Here is a 16,432-nt window from a genome sequence, read left to right as displayed (position 1 = left end):
ATCCCCCCAAACAGAAATAACTCAGTAAAACAAAGCAGTGGATTGTTCAGCCAACTAAAATTACCAGCATGTCAAATAAAATATGTACAGCATTAAAATAAAATTTGCATTGCAATAATGCTTTATTAAGCACATTAGGAGATTAAAAGAATCAACCCATTTGTTCCCATTCATGTTGCGTCAGGATTTGCATTTCTTTTTTCCCCACCTCCAGCTCGCCCCTCTCCCCTTGCTTGTTTGGCGAGTGATTTTCTCAACGAACCTTGCAAAGCTCTGCCTCGAAAGAAGGTGTGTGTGGATATGCCGAGGGGTTTTTAAATCAAAGCACTTGACTCGGTGGTGTTTGTCTGCATGAGTGTGCAGCAGAGGAGGGGTGGGATGGAGAAGAAAAGGTTTGTCTGCTTCCATTGCAGCTAAAATGGTTAATTAAGACAATAGAGGCTCTATAACAATCGGGGCCGGGGCTGTGAATGCTTGTCTAGACTCTATAGTTCAGCTGCAACTTCTCTGTCGGAATTTTAACTTGGCCCGGCTCATTTCCCCTCCCCTCTTTCCCCGCCTCTCAGCTCATGTCCATAAGTTCTCTTTTCTCTTTTGTTTGTTTTTTTTTGTCCTTAATCAATCTTTTGAGAGATCGGGGCCGGATTGACAGCTCTGCCTGTCTGAGGGCTTGTGTTTGCTACGGCTCTGCCTTCCCAGCTCCCGGACGGGAGGTGTTTGTTGTTAACGGAGCCGCTCCGCACCCGCGCGGGCCCGATCCTGGCACGGGGAGAGGGGATGAGACCAGCTCTGGAGGCTCAGTGCAGTGGGATGTGAGCACAAATGAGAGAGATCTTCTTTTTAATACTGGAAGCCTTAGAAAGGGCTGGGAAGGAGGTGGGGGGACACCAGTGCTCAGTGTTTGGTGGTGCTGGCATAGAGAGTTCTCCAGGGGACCTGAATCGCTTTGCTCTGGTTTTGCAGTCTGGATTGATCTGAACTGGGGCTAATCCTGCTCTGGGGAGCTCTGTGATCCTGCTCTGGGGAGCTCTGTGGGGCATGTGGGTGAGGCTGGCCAGTGTGAAGCCAAGGGGTACCAGATGGTTCTGCTGGGCAAGGTAACCCTGCCAGAGCAGTCACCTTGCTGCCCCTCACCTTGAGTGGGGATTGGGTTTGTGGGCATTGCAAGAAGCTGATCTGGCCCCAGTAACATCAGCTGGCCCCTGTCAGGCTCACAGCTCCTCCTCAGGCTGTCAAACCACCTCTGAAAGACCTCCAGGCTTCGAGGAGGAGCGATATGAGGAGGGAGATGCGAGGAGAGACCCCGAGTGACATCCAGATTTTCCACTTCCAACATTTTTAACCCGCAGCTTTTGGAATTGCTTCAAAAATATCCCGAAAGCACTGAAGAAAGGGCATTCCAGGGCTTCAGCTTGCAGCACAGGGATCTGGTAAAATACTTGGGCTCCATAAACCTTAGATCAACCTGAAATCTTGGTTCCCAGAGAGGGACAGGGGGTTGTTCCTGGAGCAGCTCCCCCAAAGCCCAGGGATGCTCCCCATGGCTGAGGTGTGGGCACTGCTGTCGGGGTCTCACAGCTTGGAGTGACCCCCAGTAATGGCACATCAGGGCTCCTCTCTTTTGTCACACACGGGGCCTCAAACCTCTCTTTCTCTTGCACAGGCTCCTGTGGGGCTGGAGAAGCCTGGCTGGTGTCTAGGTGGCTTTAAAGGCAGCCTGAAGTGGCTGCACCAGGATAATGGCATGCACAGCGGGAGGGAACCTCTCTGGAGGAGCACACGGGGATGCAGCCACACGCTTGAAATATGGGCGAGATTATTCCAACTGCATACATGCAAATGAGGCCCGTCTGCAGACAGGAGAGACAAAAGGTCATTAGCTTCCCATGTAGAGCCCTTCGTGCAGGGCCTAATTTACTGTCTTCCTAACCCTTTCCTGCAGATCTTGAATTTTCAGACTTAAAATGGTGGTATTTTGGCAGGTTTGATGGGTGTTGAGCAACTCAGGGTTTATTAGATGTTGTAGTGAGTGCAGTGAGTGGGAGGGATGTGCAGGAGTTCAGCTTTTCCTCGAAAGCAGATGTTTGAGACTTGTTACATACTGCAGGCTGGCTTATAAATTGAGGTGTACTTCGGGACCTCCTGAAAGACAAGATCCCCCCGGTTTTCCCCCAAAAGGACAAATTTTTGCTTGTCCAAAAGCTTGCTCTCAGCTCCTGTGGACCTTTTTGATCCCCCAGGTGATGCTTGATTTTTAAGTGAAGCTGGGAGTGGTGGTGGAGAGCGCGGCCACCTCTGCAGAGCTGGATGTGTCCACTGGACCTGAGTGAGCTGGAAGCATCCTTGGGGCACCCAGTGGTCCCCACAGCACCCATCCCTCCTTTGGGTGAGTGGCACCCAGCTGCCTGCTGTCACAGAAACACGACTGAGGCTCACACAGATCAGTGCTCTCGGGAGATCCTTCCCCAGGCTGGGGAGAGGTGGCTGCCCTCGCTGCTCTTTCCCTGTGCAATTTGGGAAGAGTCCAATGTTTTGGAAGGCCCTTTGAAAACCCCTCCAGGGGCTGAGAGGACCTTTGGCTGGACCCAAGCCAGTTTGCTCCAACAGTGTTTGTACAGGGAGCTTCCATTGATGCTTTTGGTGCTGCTGCCTGAGTTTCGGGCACTGAAGTAATACAGGAAACTCAATATTTCCCTGTACATCCTTAAACATTTAATTTTGGCTGCTCTGCTCACCATCAGGGTCCTGTGGGCAGGCAGCACTGGTGGGAAGGGGCTGGGGTCCCCCCCAAACGCTGAGGTGGGACTCAGTGCATGCAGGGCAGGGTGGTGGGTATGGTTTGGCTGGCAGAGGGGTGAGGGTGCTCTGGGTGCCGGTGGGATCTCTGTGGCCATCCCTGGGTGTGGGACTGCGAGTGCCGGTGCCGCGATCCAGCGCGGCTCCCGCCAGCCCTGCCTCCCCCAGCCCGGGATTGAGAGTTTATTCACGCACTAATCAAAGTGACATGATGGTCGTGGCAGACTAAAGCCATTCACTCCCCGAGCTGGCGAGGTCGGGAGGTCGCCCAAGTTCGCAAGAATGGGGCTTTTGTGATGCAGATCGGCAGAGAGCGGCCAGACGAGCGTGGCAGGGTCCCCCCACAGTGACGTCGAGCGGGACCGATGTGCCGGCATGGGCCGGAGTGGGGGCTGCCCCACTCCCCGGGCAGCGGGGGGCACTGTGGGGGACACCGAGGGCTGCCCTCAGCTGGTTTGTGGGGTGGGATTTGTGGGTGTGGGTACTCCTGCAGCACCGGGAGGACGTTAACAAACCGTTTGGGGCAGGGGCATCCTGGCAGCAAGGCTGGGTCCTGGTGTGGGGCCACCTCAGAGCAGACAGCCAGCTCCCCCTGCCCGTGTGGGCCTGAAGGGGATGGCTTTGGGTCACTCTTCCCAGAACTGCTGCACCTGTGTCAGCTCGATCCAGGTGATTCCTGCGGTCCTGGTCCTGCTGCTGGGACCCGGGGGGCTGTGTGGGGTCAGGTATCTGTGGGGTCAGCTGAGCTGCTGGAGGCAAGCAAACCCCATGCTGTGCTCCTGAGGACCCAACCCAGGACCTGCTGCATATGGCAGGGGAAGGGGAAGTGCTGCTGTGCAAGAGGGATGAGGACAGAGCCGAGAAACTCCTTTCCTGCACCAGCCTTTGAGCAACGTGTCCTCTCCATCCTCGTCCCCTCCAACCGTCCCCTCCCCTCCCTCTGCCTCCTGCGCCGCCTGTGCAGGGCCATTTGGTAGCTTTACAGATGTGATGACAATTTTGCACCTCTAAAGCAAAGCAAACCCCCAGCCCAATTTTTATAATTGGCTCTTGACCAAAATGAGAGTTTCTCTGAGGGTGTTTCGAACAAAGCGCGCTGATGGCGGGGGCACCCCGAGCCACAAAAGGGCCTGGCTTTGATCCTTTCTGCTTTTATTGGCGGTGGAGGTAAAATAAATGGTTTAAAAATTAAATTGGTTAGAGGTTTGTGTGTTTTTTTTAAATTTCAGCAATACTTTCACAGCAGATTTGAGGCAGTGGCTGAGCTCAGGCACCTCCGTGGGGGCTGGCATGAGCAATGAGAAGTAAGGTCAGTGTAGGGTTGAGGGCTGTTCTGGCTAAAAACAAAGGCCAATCAATTTGGGCAAAACTGATCCTTTTTGCTGAAATGGGAAGCTTGGGGAGGAATTATCCAGTAAACTTAAATCCCGGGTGGGGGGAGGGTGGAATGGGACATGGTGACACTGCAGGAGAATTTGTTACAAACCCTGAGCGAATTCTGCAAGACAGAGAGAAGTTTTCTCTTCCTGGAAGCGCAAACACAGGTTATAACCCCAGGGAGCTGGGTTTGGACTAACACAGTTGGACTTTTGACTTGTCCCAGGTGTAAATCTGGAGTGTCCTGAGGCTCCTGGGGTCTTTGCTGTGGTGGGACAAACGCTGGGCTGTGCAGAGCAGGCTGGAGATCCACCACGGGGGCTGCTGTGAGACCTCCGCCGGCCACCCTGATAGAGAGATACGGGCAGTGGCAGGGCATGAAATCTGCTTGAATTGGTGACTCCCAGCTCGCGCCGGCCGATGTGCCTGAAATGACTAAATTACCTCTTTGCTGCCCCGAGGTCCCTCCTGGGCTGCTGAGGGCGGGAGAAGCTGCTCTGCACAGCTCAGGGAGGCTTTGGAACCAGGTCCTCGCCTGTGTTGAGGGGATGAGCTCGCTCGGCAGTTGGGGAAAATCAGGTTTATTCCTCTTCAAACCTATAATTTCATCGGTATTTGAGATGTATTCCATTGCATTTTTGCTGCTGTTCAGGCTGGGAACTTCCTGTCTGACCTGGTTCTGTAAGGAAACAGATGTGTGTGCCCAAATATGCCTCTGCCTCCCAAAAAACCCTGTGGGGACCCATTGGCTGCAACTCCAGCTCTATTCCATGGCTGTCTGCAGTGCTGGGGAGGAACGATGAAGAGTAGGGAGGCATTTACCCCCATATTTTCTCATATCTTCTTTTTTTAATTATTCTGTGTTGCCTTGGTGGTGTCTGGGGAGCTGGAGTGTGAGGAGGCCCAGCAGTGAGGCTGGTGGGGCACAGGGGTCCTTCCCAGGGCTGTGCTGCTCTTGGGGAGGGGGGATGCAGGTTCCCAATGAAGCGGAGAGCACCCATCTCCCTCGGACAGAGAAAGCCAAGGCGGAGGCACAAAGGGGTGGGCTTTCTTCTCCCTCTTCTTTTTCTGGGGGAATACAATGTGATGAATTCAGCGCGAGGGCCAGCACCACCCTTTAATATACTTTCAGCTGAACGGGGGTTTCTATGGCAGCCGGGAGAACCAGGCGAGCCCTGAAAAGCTGTTTGTGCAGAGCTGTGCCAATGGCATTTGTGGTGAGGGGCACCCGGTGCCAGACGGGTAACGCTGCACAGCCACTCATCACACGCTGACAGCCCCCCGGTCCCCCACCGCCACCCCAACGTTTCTGGGGTTTTAATGCCCTCAGACAAAAGGGGCGGCAGCGCTCGCCCGGGATGTGCCTGGCATCGCCCCGGCACCGTCGCCTGCGCCATTGTGGCGGCGAAAAATCTGCCACGGGAGAGCAGGAGGCAGCTCTGCCCCCAGGCAGGTGCTGGAGAGCGGGATGGAGAGGAGGAGCAGGGCATTGTGTCTGCCAGGAGTTGGCCATCCCTCCAGCTCCATCCCGTTTTATTCCCCGTGTTTGGAAGCGTTTTCCAAAAACAGGAGCAACTGTAAGGGTTGGTGTGGATTCTTCCTCCGGTTTCACGCCTTGTCCCAGATCTGCCTGGTACTGAGTGTGTGCAGAGTGCTCAGCAGGGAGGACCAAGAGCCTCCTTGTCCCACTGCTTTCTCCTGGCAGGATGTGAGAAGGTGGTGACGGTGACACAGCGTGGAAGGCACAGCGAGCACCAGCTCTGCCCTCAGGGACGCAGCAGCCTGAGCAAGGCTCCTGATCACCCATCTTGGCACAATTTTGCCACAGATCTCCAGCATGTCCTGGCACTCCCCTTCAAGGGAGTGGCTGGAGCAGCCCCTGCTCGGCCGCTGCCTCTCCAGCAGCTGCAGGTTGAGTTGCTGCTTGACTTCATCCAGGAGCTCTTTGCTGCTGTGTTTCCTCTAGATGATTATTTTTTTTCATGGAAAGACACTGAATTGTTTTCTCCAGAGCAAAGCTGCCTATTCTGGCAGCATCAGCTCTCTGGGCCGAAGGCCTGGAGCGTGTTCTCCTTGGTGCAGCCAGGGACAGAAGAGCCACTGTTGGGGTGAATCCTGGGCTGGTTTTGGTGGGATGATTCAGAGCTGCTCCCACTGAAATGGGGAGGGGGTTCAGTGCAGCCTCCACACTCTTCATATGGTGCTGCTCCCTGGGATGTCGTTCCAGATGGTCCCTTCCCCCATCCCAGGGGACCTTCTCAGGCTCATCCTCGCCCAAAGCTCCCTCTCCCCCACCAAAAAAGTGTTCTCCAACTTGCTCATTTCCCATGGGCATTTCCATCCCTAATCTTTCGTTGTTGAGAAAACATTTCGAATGAGATTTTTCCTGAGCAGGGTTCCTTCAGATTCAGGGCTGATCTCATTAAGACAGCCGGAAGGGGAAGAGGATATTTTAAATTCATTGGCAATACTTGAGGTTTTTCTTCCCTTCTCCTTCCCCCTTTCTTCCACTTCTGAGGAAGAACAAGAGATGAAACTTCAATGTTTTTCTCAGAGTGAAATTGCAAAGTAAATTACTTTAGACTCTATAATGTGAAATATTAAAATGAAAAGTGTTTTTTTTTAAAAAAAAAAGCTCAGTGTTCCTTCTTGAAAAGCCCAAAGCAAAATGTGTTGATCTCGTTTCAGTGCTTCTCCCCTCCCTATTTCTGTTTCAAAACAAACTCTTTGTAGAAATGGACTGTGTTTAGGCGTGACATCTTGCTTTTGATGAATTGTCATTTTCCATCAGGAAAATGTCCAGCCAGCTCCACCCACTGAGCCGTTCACTGGTGATATCCCCAACAGCTTCAGCCTGTGCACACTCAGAGAGAGGAGCTCGTCAGTCCCAGTGAAGGATTGAAGGGTTTCTCCCACCCCTGACTCAAATCCACCAGTTGCCACCAGCACAAGCCAGGATAGTGCTGGGGCCCCCTTGGGTGCTGAGGTTTGTCCAGGTTTTTGGTGCTTGTGTGCAAACCCAGATGTTTTCACTGCTGAGCTCCAGCCTTTCCCTTGCCACCTCTCTTCTCCATCCCACCAGGGCAGCCTGGGATGTGCAGCTCACCCCAGGGGTGCAGGATATGGTGTTTCCCCCCTGCCTCTAGCAAACTTTGGGGAAAAGCTGAGCAGCTTCAGGCTCAGGGAAGCTCCAGATTCCTGAAGGATTTGGGGTTCATTCTTTATCAGGTAACTGAAGTTACCTGCTCCCCAAAAGAGCAATTCTCTGGTGTTCCCACTGCGGCCTGAGAGCCCTCCTGGGGTGAGCAATGCTGCAGGGATTGGGGTGAAAGGGCCGGGATGAGGCTGATCCCATTTCCTGCCTGTTTTGGGCACTCCAGAGGAGGCTCATTTACCTGCCCCAGCAGGAGATGGCCTGGAGCAATGTGTCCTCCCCCAGCCCTCCAAAAGACCCCAAACCAAAACTGGGCACGGAGGAGGTAAGAGCTGCAAACAAACCAACCCCAGAAGCCAAAGAGCAGCTCCCAGGAGGAAAACCCTGTGCTCTTTGAGCTCTTCTTGCCAAACGCTTGACTCAGCGCAGAGAAAGGGTTATTTTTTAAAAGCATAATTGTCTGGCTTTCTCCCCTGGAAAATCAGGTGGAAAACAGATGGGGCTGTGCTTTCCCCTGCCCTAATGTTTGAGCCCTTTGGCTGATGACAAGAGGTTTATGAAAAGAGGGGGGAACAGAGCAGAAGTGGTGGCTTTGCCTCACCAAGGAGGAATCAGAGTCAGACGCTTGTCCTGTGCTAAACACCAGCCAATTCCCTGACCCCTCCTGGTGCTGGGCTCCCAGTGAGTCCTGACTTTGGCAATCATGAGGGTGACAGAGTCAGGAGCACTTTGGGGACTGGGAAGGTGATGGAGGAGCTGGGAGCACCAGGCAGGGCTGGAGGTGGCTCCGGGGGCCTCTACTGGCACTGGCCCTGGAACTGCAGTGCATGCAGCTTCATGTTCCCACTGAGAGAAGTTATGGAAAATGAGGGGAAAAAACCCAAACGCCAGGAGAAAACAACCCCCCAAATGCCAGGCTGGTGTGGCAGGGGGCCAGGCTGGCAGGGATGAGCAGCCCAAGCTCAGACACAGGGCAGGATGGACAGCAATGCCCTCGGTGGAGACATGGGCTGGGGACCAGATCCTGCCCTTGCTGGGTCTGCTCTGCACTCACCAGCTCCTGGGCTGCAGCAGGGTGACGTGAGAGGATTTATAGGGTTAAAATTATCAGCAATTTAATGCTTAAAAGCTTGGTTAAACGGTTTAAAGCAGGATTTGCTTTTGGGCTGTGGTGTCTGGGAGGGCAGTGGGGGTGTGCTGGCTCCGTGATGGGCATCGCCTGGGCAGAGGCTGCAGATCTCATCCCTCCCTGTCCCTGTGCCCCACCGGCTGCTTTTGGAAAAGCAGAGAGACCCCCTGAGCTGCTCCCTGCCCTCATCCCTGGGCAGGGCTGCTCGGGAGCTGCTGAGGGTGGGCAGTGCCCCAGGGCTGTGACCCGGCTGAGGGACCCCCCGGCTGCCAAAAAGGACTCAAACGCCTTTAAACTTATCACGGTTGGACTCAGGATCTTAAAGGTCTTTTCCGACCTAAACATTTCTATAAAATACATTTATTTTCCTTGTTCTGGCTACGTCAGTGAGAAGGGAGCACCGTGTTCCACAGAGAGCAGCTACAGCTGTGGGAGGGATGCTTTGGGAATCTTGTTGGAATTGCTGAAATCACTCATTTTGAGCGGGGCAGGAGATCCCTGCCTTCTCCTGCAAATAATTTTGGAAAAACGTGCCACAGAGGAGAAGGGGAGGGATGTCTGTTAATTTTTTTTTTAATGGAACACGGGAATTCTTTTTAACTTTTGTCAAGCAAAAATCAATAGTTTCTTGTACTTAAACCAGAAAACTCTATGAGTAAACCAAATTTTTTTTTGGTCATGAAATATCCACACAGTCCTAGTTAACATTTGGCAAAAATATTGCAAAAACATCACCACAAATAATGAATATTTTGACCAGGTCTGAATGCAGCCAATTGCTATGCAGTTCCCTGTGCTCCATAGGTGGGATAATTTAAAAAAATTAATGTTTAGATACGATGAAATATTAATAAATCTTCGAGTTAAACATCACAGAGTTCAGCTGGTCTTAAAAGGCTTAAGATTGTGGCACAGAGTGGCAATGCCTCGTCGTGATAGTCCTGACATGGGTCTCTGCAGCCTCTGCTGCTGCTGCCACTGCTCTGATATCAAATGACCCCTCATAAATTCCCTATTCCAGCGAAAACGAGGAAATATATTTATTAAGGCAAAAATTACCCATCTCCCCTAAATGAAAACAAATCCCTTTCCAACTGCACTGGCATTTTTAAAGGGAATATTTGTCAGTGGCTCAACGTTGTATTAATGGGGAGTGGGGGGGGGATGTGGCGATTCAGCTGTGAAGAGAGTGTTTATTTTCCATTTATTTTCTGGACGTTAATGGCACTAAAATGCAGGGCACTCCCGCCACGGGGCTGGGAGACAAAGGGCTGTTGTGCAGCAGCAGGTACGTGGAGTTGGGATAGGAAAGGGATGCGGGGCTGGAGCCATCCCGGGCATCGCCCTCCGGAGCCGGGTCCCTCCGTAGGTGAAATCCTAAATCCCACCCCATGGCCCCCACGACGGGCTCGTGGAGCCGCTGAGGCGAGAGACAGACACGTATAAATAGATTTGGATTCCTCTTTTTTTTTAGGCTGTTTGTGTGGGGGGTGTCGCATCCTGCGCCTGCTCCTCTCCTCCGAAACCTGTTCTGGGCGAGCGCTTTGTTAATTGGAACAATCTTATTTAAAGGAAGATGAATTAAAAAAAAAAACAAAACAAAACAAAACTCAGCAGCCAGCTGCCCCCATCGACCCCCCCAATAATTGTCATGGCTCTGGCGCTGCCTGGCAGCTGCTGCCCTCTTTTCTCCACGGTGTGTGCCAGGGCGCCAGCTTTCTGCTGGCACTGGGAAGCACTGATGGGTTTCAGTGGGAAGAGATTGGTTTTGCTGGGGCTCCGGGCTGGTGGCTGCACCCAATTCCCCCCATTGGGCTTTTGGGGTTTTCCAAGGGTGGTTAGCGAAGGCTGCCCTGTTGTATGTCTGGGGCACGGGGGGATTTTGCTCCAGGGACACGTGTCCTCATGGGAAGGCAGATGCAGGGATGGTCCCTGAGGGGCTGCTCCCCAGGAATGGGCACTGACCTGCCTGTGAGGCTGGTTTGGCTCAGGAACATCCTCAGGAAGGTGACCCCCTGTCCCTGCCTGGTGGTGGCAAAACCAAGAGAGAAGGAGTGTGGGTGGGCCTGGGGTTTGAGGATCACCATCCCACCCTCCATCCCACCCCATGACCCTGCTCATGCCCCTCACTCAGCTGGGTGTTGGGACCTTCATGGGAATTCAAACCTGTGCCCAGTCCGTGGGTCCCATGAGCGGCTCTGGGGGGGTCAGTGGGGTGAGCACAGGGAAAGAAAGAGGGCTCCTCCAAACTCACTGCCTGTGCACGTCGTCCTCCCCAGGGATGTGGGGTCATGGCTGTAGGACCGTCCCCCTCTCCTCGGCCCCGCGGCCGGCGGCATCCCCCTGCCTGTTTGCAGAAGTTTAATAGGATCAGTGCTCTTAGGAGCCCTTGTGTGCTAAATCCCATAACTGCTGCTGGAACAGGAGTGCTAGAGAATGCTAAACTGATCCCTGTGAATTATCCAGTTAAGCACCACCCTGGTCAGAGCTGTATTTGGTGTAAATTGTAGTTATTTTGGCTTTCTCCATTCCCCTGCTGAGGTTTTGGTGCTGCCTCCCACCAGTCCTGCAGAGCTGCTGCAGCCAGAGACATCGAATTCCCAGTCCCTTCATGGAGACTTCCCTACGATGCCAGGGCAGGTGCACATACCCCAAATTCCTCGTTGTTTAGTGCCTCGTGCACCAAAAAGTGCTGGTTTTGTCAGGGAAGGATCAGGCCTGGGCTGCTCCTGCAGCAGAAGGTGAAATGAAAATCTGTGACAGTGTTATCAGACATTGTTTATGTATGATAAAAGGACATGTGTGTGTGACTTCATCATCTTCCAGATGAGAATGGATTTTTATTTCCTTTCTAAGGGGGGATTGGGTAGGAAAGGGGACCGGCACATGGATAATGAGGGACAGCAGAGAAATATTCCTGTCTGCTCCCAAGGAGAACAATAACGTGGTGTTGGGTGTTGCTGTGGTTTCAGAGGGAATACATGTTGGTCTCAGATTTTCCTCATTGAATGTGGGGGACTGCTTCCAAATCACTATTTGCCACCAGGTGAAATGTTTTCCTTGCGATGCAGCATTTATAGAGAGGGAAAAGAGGATCCAGGCTGAGCCAGGGAGTGCTTCAGTCTGGGCTTTTTTAAAAATTATTTTTAGAGGTAAATGTGGGGCTTGCTTTGAGGGGCAGCACTGAGCCCTGAGCTGAGCACAGAGCAATGACTCTGAAAGTCACTTTTGTGTTTTTTTCAGGTTAAAAAAAGTTTCCAGCTTCTGAAGGAAATATTAAAATCCATGTTTAAATTACTAGAGATGTTGGAGATGTTGCCTTTCCAGTGCTCCTCTAAATGCCACTTGCTGATTTTTCCGTTCCAGCGTGACCCTCTTATTTTAAAAAAACAAATATTCAGTGTAATTTGTAAGGGCTCTGAGACTTTTCTGTTGTAAAACAGCCCTGCTGGGAGGGTGTTCTCCCCATCCCAGAGCTGGGAAACGCCTGGCAGAGCAGGACCTGGAATATCTAATTTATTATTTTTTTTCCCCTCTAAAATCTGTGCATTAGTGACAGTAGAAATTGGGTTTAGACTCCAGCAGGGAGGGGGAGAGAGGGCAAAGACCCTTTGCAGGGCTTGCCGGGGCTCCTGCAGAGCCGGGGGGCAGCGGCTGGCAGTGCCACGGGGCTGGAGCATCCAAGGAGCCGGGGGGGATGCGGGAGGGACCGCGGGCAGTGCGGGGGCACCTCGTGTCCCTGCCGGGGGGGGAGGTGTCTGTGATGAGGCTTCTTTTTCCGCTGTTTGTAAGAGAAGAGTGAAACCAGGAGGGTCCTGGCTCTTCCCGGGGAAGCAGCAGCAATAATAACAGCGTTTATGCATTTGTGAAGATGTTTTCTACCCTGGAACACCTCGTTTTTTGGTTAAAGGTGAAAAGTCGTTCAGACGTGGGGGAATGACACAGGTCAGGGATAAATCTGAAATCTTCTGACACGAGCGTGGGGAGTGCAGGTGTCCACGTCCACATCCAGGAGGCAAAACCCTCACACTCACTTCGGCGATGGGTTATGTTGAGGAGGAACAACTTTTCATCAGATATAATAATTATTTATACGATATAAAATGTGCTAATTGGTGTTCTGTTTGCAATAAATCTCATCCAATAGTGACTGAATGTGCCAGCAGGTAAAAAGGACAAATTCGAAGGATTTTTGTAAAAAAACAAACAAAACAAAAAAACCCGCAATCTAGTTGCAGTGTTTTCTGACAGAACTGTCCCGTGAATAATTATAATAATGACAATATTATTATTATTAATAATAATAACGATAATAATACCCCCGATATTTAATCCCTGTGATTATAAATATAGGACCTGTTTTTAGGTATGCAAAAAAAAAAATCATTAAAATCAATGAAATTTGTATTAGAGGATCAAGGGGAAAGCTGAAACTACATAAATCATTTATCATTTCCCGGGATTTCCAGCTGTAACTTGACAAACTGATTATTCACAAGGTGAATGAGTTTTATTTTATTATTTTATTAGTAGACTCCAAGTTTTTTTGGGGGGTTGCAGTTCGCACCCAGCCTCGTGGGTGATGGATGGAGCCGGGGCAGGAAGGATTCGCAGGGACCCCCGGCACTGCTCCGGCTCCGCTCGGGGGGGGCCCACAGGGTTTGGGGCACTTTTGAAGCTCCTGCTGCTTCCGCGCTGTAGTCCCCGTGTAAGTCTCTTTTGGGTCATCGGCTAAAATCCGTGGGTTTGTGTTTTTAATAAAGAAAAAAAGACCAGTTTTCCATCTCCCAGCTCTTCAAACCTCTTTTTTGTTCCGTAGTGGTTTTTCTCACTGTGTCCCAGAACTTCTCTCCCCAGAAGCGACGGGGAGGGAGAGTGGGGGAACATGTGGACGGACACTCCACGCAGGGATTTCTCCAAGAATTGCCCCAAACCAGCCCCGTCCCCGGGTTTCTCGGTGCAAACCAAACAAAAAAACCTCTCAGTGCTCGCTGTGGATATTTGCAATTTATTTACGATTAGCCCCAAATTTACCAGAGATGACAGACTGAAGGGGGGGGGAAGCAATTCAATTAATTTGTAATCTTGCATTTCATTAGAAAATGCAAGAATAATGATCGCGTCCAGCAGGCAGGGGGGAAAAAATCATAAATGGAGATTTCCCCCTCCCGAATCAGATTATAAAATAAGCTTTTTTTAATTAAATTAGTTGATGCGCAGTTGATCGGTGTATCCCCAGATTATCAGCGAGGTAAACACAACAAATAGAAATAACAAAGGACACAAAAGTTGATTGCTCTCTCCTTTCTCGGTGCAGCCTTCGGGGCTGCTGGGGGGGTCCCGAATAGGGGAGGAGCCGGGGATGGGGGGAAAGAGCCGGGGATGGGGGTGCGGGGGTTCAGAGCCGGGGATGGGGGTGCGGGGGTTCAGAGCCGGGGATGGGGGTGCGGGGGTGCAGCCGGCTCGCAACAGGGCAAATAATTCGTTTGCAAACAAGTTTCTGCCGGCAGCGAAAAGATTCGCGTTGAACTCGCAGGAACTGAGTTGTTTTAACCAGGGTTAAACCCAAGAATCTGCAGAAAAGGCTCATTTGAGGCGAGGACAGTGGTGGACCCGGGGCTCGAAGCGCGGAGCCCGATGGCCCCGGCCGGGCCCGCCGTCCCTCCTTTTCAAAAATTCATTGGCACTTCTTTTTCCTCCTCTTGTAAAAAATTTATTTCCCACGGAGGAACCTCCCCGCTCTGTCCCGGGTGGGATTCTCTCCCTCTGAACCCCCCCCCGCGCCGGGCAGGACCGAGCGCTGCCGCCCGCGGGTGGGGGCGTGGGAAAGTCCCCAAAACCCCCCAATTCTCCCCAGTCCTTCCCCGCCAAACTTCAGCTTCGTTTTCTGCCTTTTCTCCTCTCAAGTTTCCATCCCGGCAAATAGGCAAAAAAACCTCTTGATATTGATCCAAATCGTATTTTAATTTTTTTCCCCCCTAAAAATCGTTGAAGTCGAATTATGTCCCCTAAAACCCAGGAGGGGAAGTTTGGGGGAATATCGTGTGTTTCTCGGTCTGCTCCCAGCTCTGTGCCGGAGGAAGTGTGAAATCTCGCCTGCCACACGCTCAGACAAAGCCGTCTTGTTACCCGGGATTTGTCGGGTCAAGCAGGATCCCGTTTTAAGCCAGTTACTAAATGTAATTCTCCCACTTTGCCTCTTAATTTAGCAAACGAAAAAAACCCCAACTTTTCTGCTCGGGGCAGAAATCGCAATGATCATTTGCCCTCAGAATTAAAAAAAAAAGAAAAGTATTTTAGTCCTGTTATTATTCCACCAATGTTTGTGCATTTATAGAATGAACAATATTTGAGGAATGTTTGAATGCACTAAAATGTCCGCATTTAATTAGAAATTATTTGGATAAAATATCATATTTCAAATTACAATTTTAAATGTCCACATTAAAAAAAATTCTTAACAAGGCTTTTATAGCGTCCTGAGCTGGTAGGAACCAATTTAGCTCCTTTGTGTAGCATCATCCCCGGGTATTTCCTATTATTCTTAGGAATTTGGATTGATTCTTTTTTCTGGGCTAAACATTTTCTTAGTGGTCTTGTTTTTTTTTCTTGGAAAAAAAAATTGAACCACTAAATGAAAAAATATAAAAATAAGAGTTTGTGTTTCAGGACTCATTCCATGTGTACACAGAAATATGAGATCTCAGGTCTGTGACTGAACAAGTGTTTTTAAATGTGGGTCAATCCTGCTCAAAACTAGTTTTAATTGCAAAACAATCCTTGAGACTATTAGATGCAAAAACATAATCAGTTCTGAAGGTATCTGAAATTTTCAGACTATAATTAAAGCAAAAGAATAACAAGTGTGGGGAGTTTTCACTTTTTAAAAATAAATAGTTTGTCTTTCACTGTCGCTGCTCAGCAGCTTCCAGCACCTCGTGCAGCAAAGCCACTCCAGCAGTGGAGCCGTAAATCCCAAATACTTTTGCCTTTCATTAAGACAGGAAGGGGGAAAAAATAATAATAACAAAAAATAAATAAAAAAGGAGTTTGAGAGGTCTTCAAAAAATGCAAGTATTCCCAGAGATTCAGCTGGGTCCTTGCTCCAGCTGCAAGCTGCCCACAAGAAGAAAAATACATGTTTTTGATCGCCCATCCAGTGCCCTGGAGGCCTTTGGAAGGGACAGGTGACTTTGAAGGGCATGGGTGTCCATGGCAGGGCAGGGTGGTGGGCAGGGAGGCTGCACCCCCTCCAGAGTGGAGCTCAGCTGCCCTCTGATCCAGAGGCATTTTAACCACATTTTGGGCCACTCTCCTGATGCTTCACAGCTCGATGGATTTTACCATTGCGAAGGGCTATAAAATCTTCAACAGCCTTTGGGCAAAGGATGGTGCCTTCCAGTCATCTCTGGATCCGTGTTTCACCTGGCACAGAGGGCTCCCATATCGGCCGCAAACCAGTGGGACGGCACCGAGGCTGGCACTGGCACCACCGAGGATGAGGATGTCGGTACAAACCTCCCTGGATAGGTGCAAGCGTCCCTGCTCTGCACAACTGCGAGGCTGAAGGGCCGTTAGCATATTTATTTATTTATTTTTTCAATGTAGAAGGCCGAGGTGTCCTTAAAAGCCACCCTTCTCCCCCCTGCCCGCCTCGATCCCCCACCCTTGCGCGCTGTGCCGGCACCCCCAGCATTGTGCGCGGCTCTCCAGCCCCGCTCGGCCTTTTGTCAGCCCCCTTTTCTGTGTCAATCAGATGCCTTTTGTCAGGTCCCAGACATGTTGTGTCCACACGCACACAAATATCCCCGCGCAGAGCGTGGGGAACGCGACGCACATTCAGATCGTGCCCTGCACCCTCCCGTGCCTGGGCACACGCACGCGGGGGGCACACGCGTGTGAAACAGTCACCCCCGTCCCCTCCAGAGGGGTTGGAATTGGGATTTGGGGGTGGCTGGAGCAGGAATGATGAGGGT

Source organism: Neopelma chrysocephalum, unplaced genomic scaffold, assembly GCF_003984885.1.
Source record: "Neopelma chrysocephalum unplaced genomic scaffold, ASM398488v2 Primary Assembly neopelma1_137, whole genome shotgun sequence".
NCBI classification, from domain to species: domain Eukaryota; kingdom Metazoa; phylum Chordata; class Aves; order Passeriformes; family Pipridae; genus Neopelma; species Neopelma chrysocephalum.
This window is presented reverse-complemented; position numbering follows the sequence as displayed.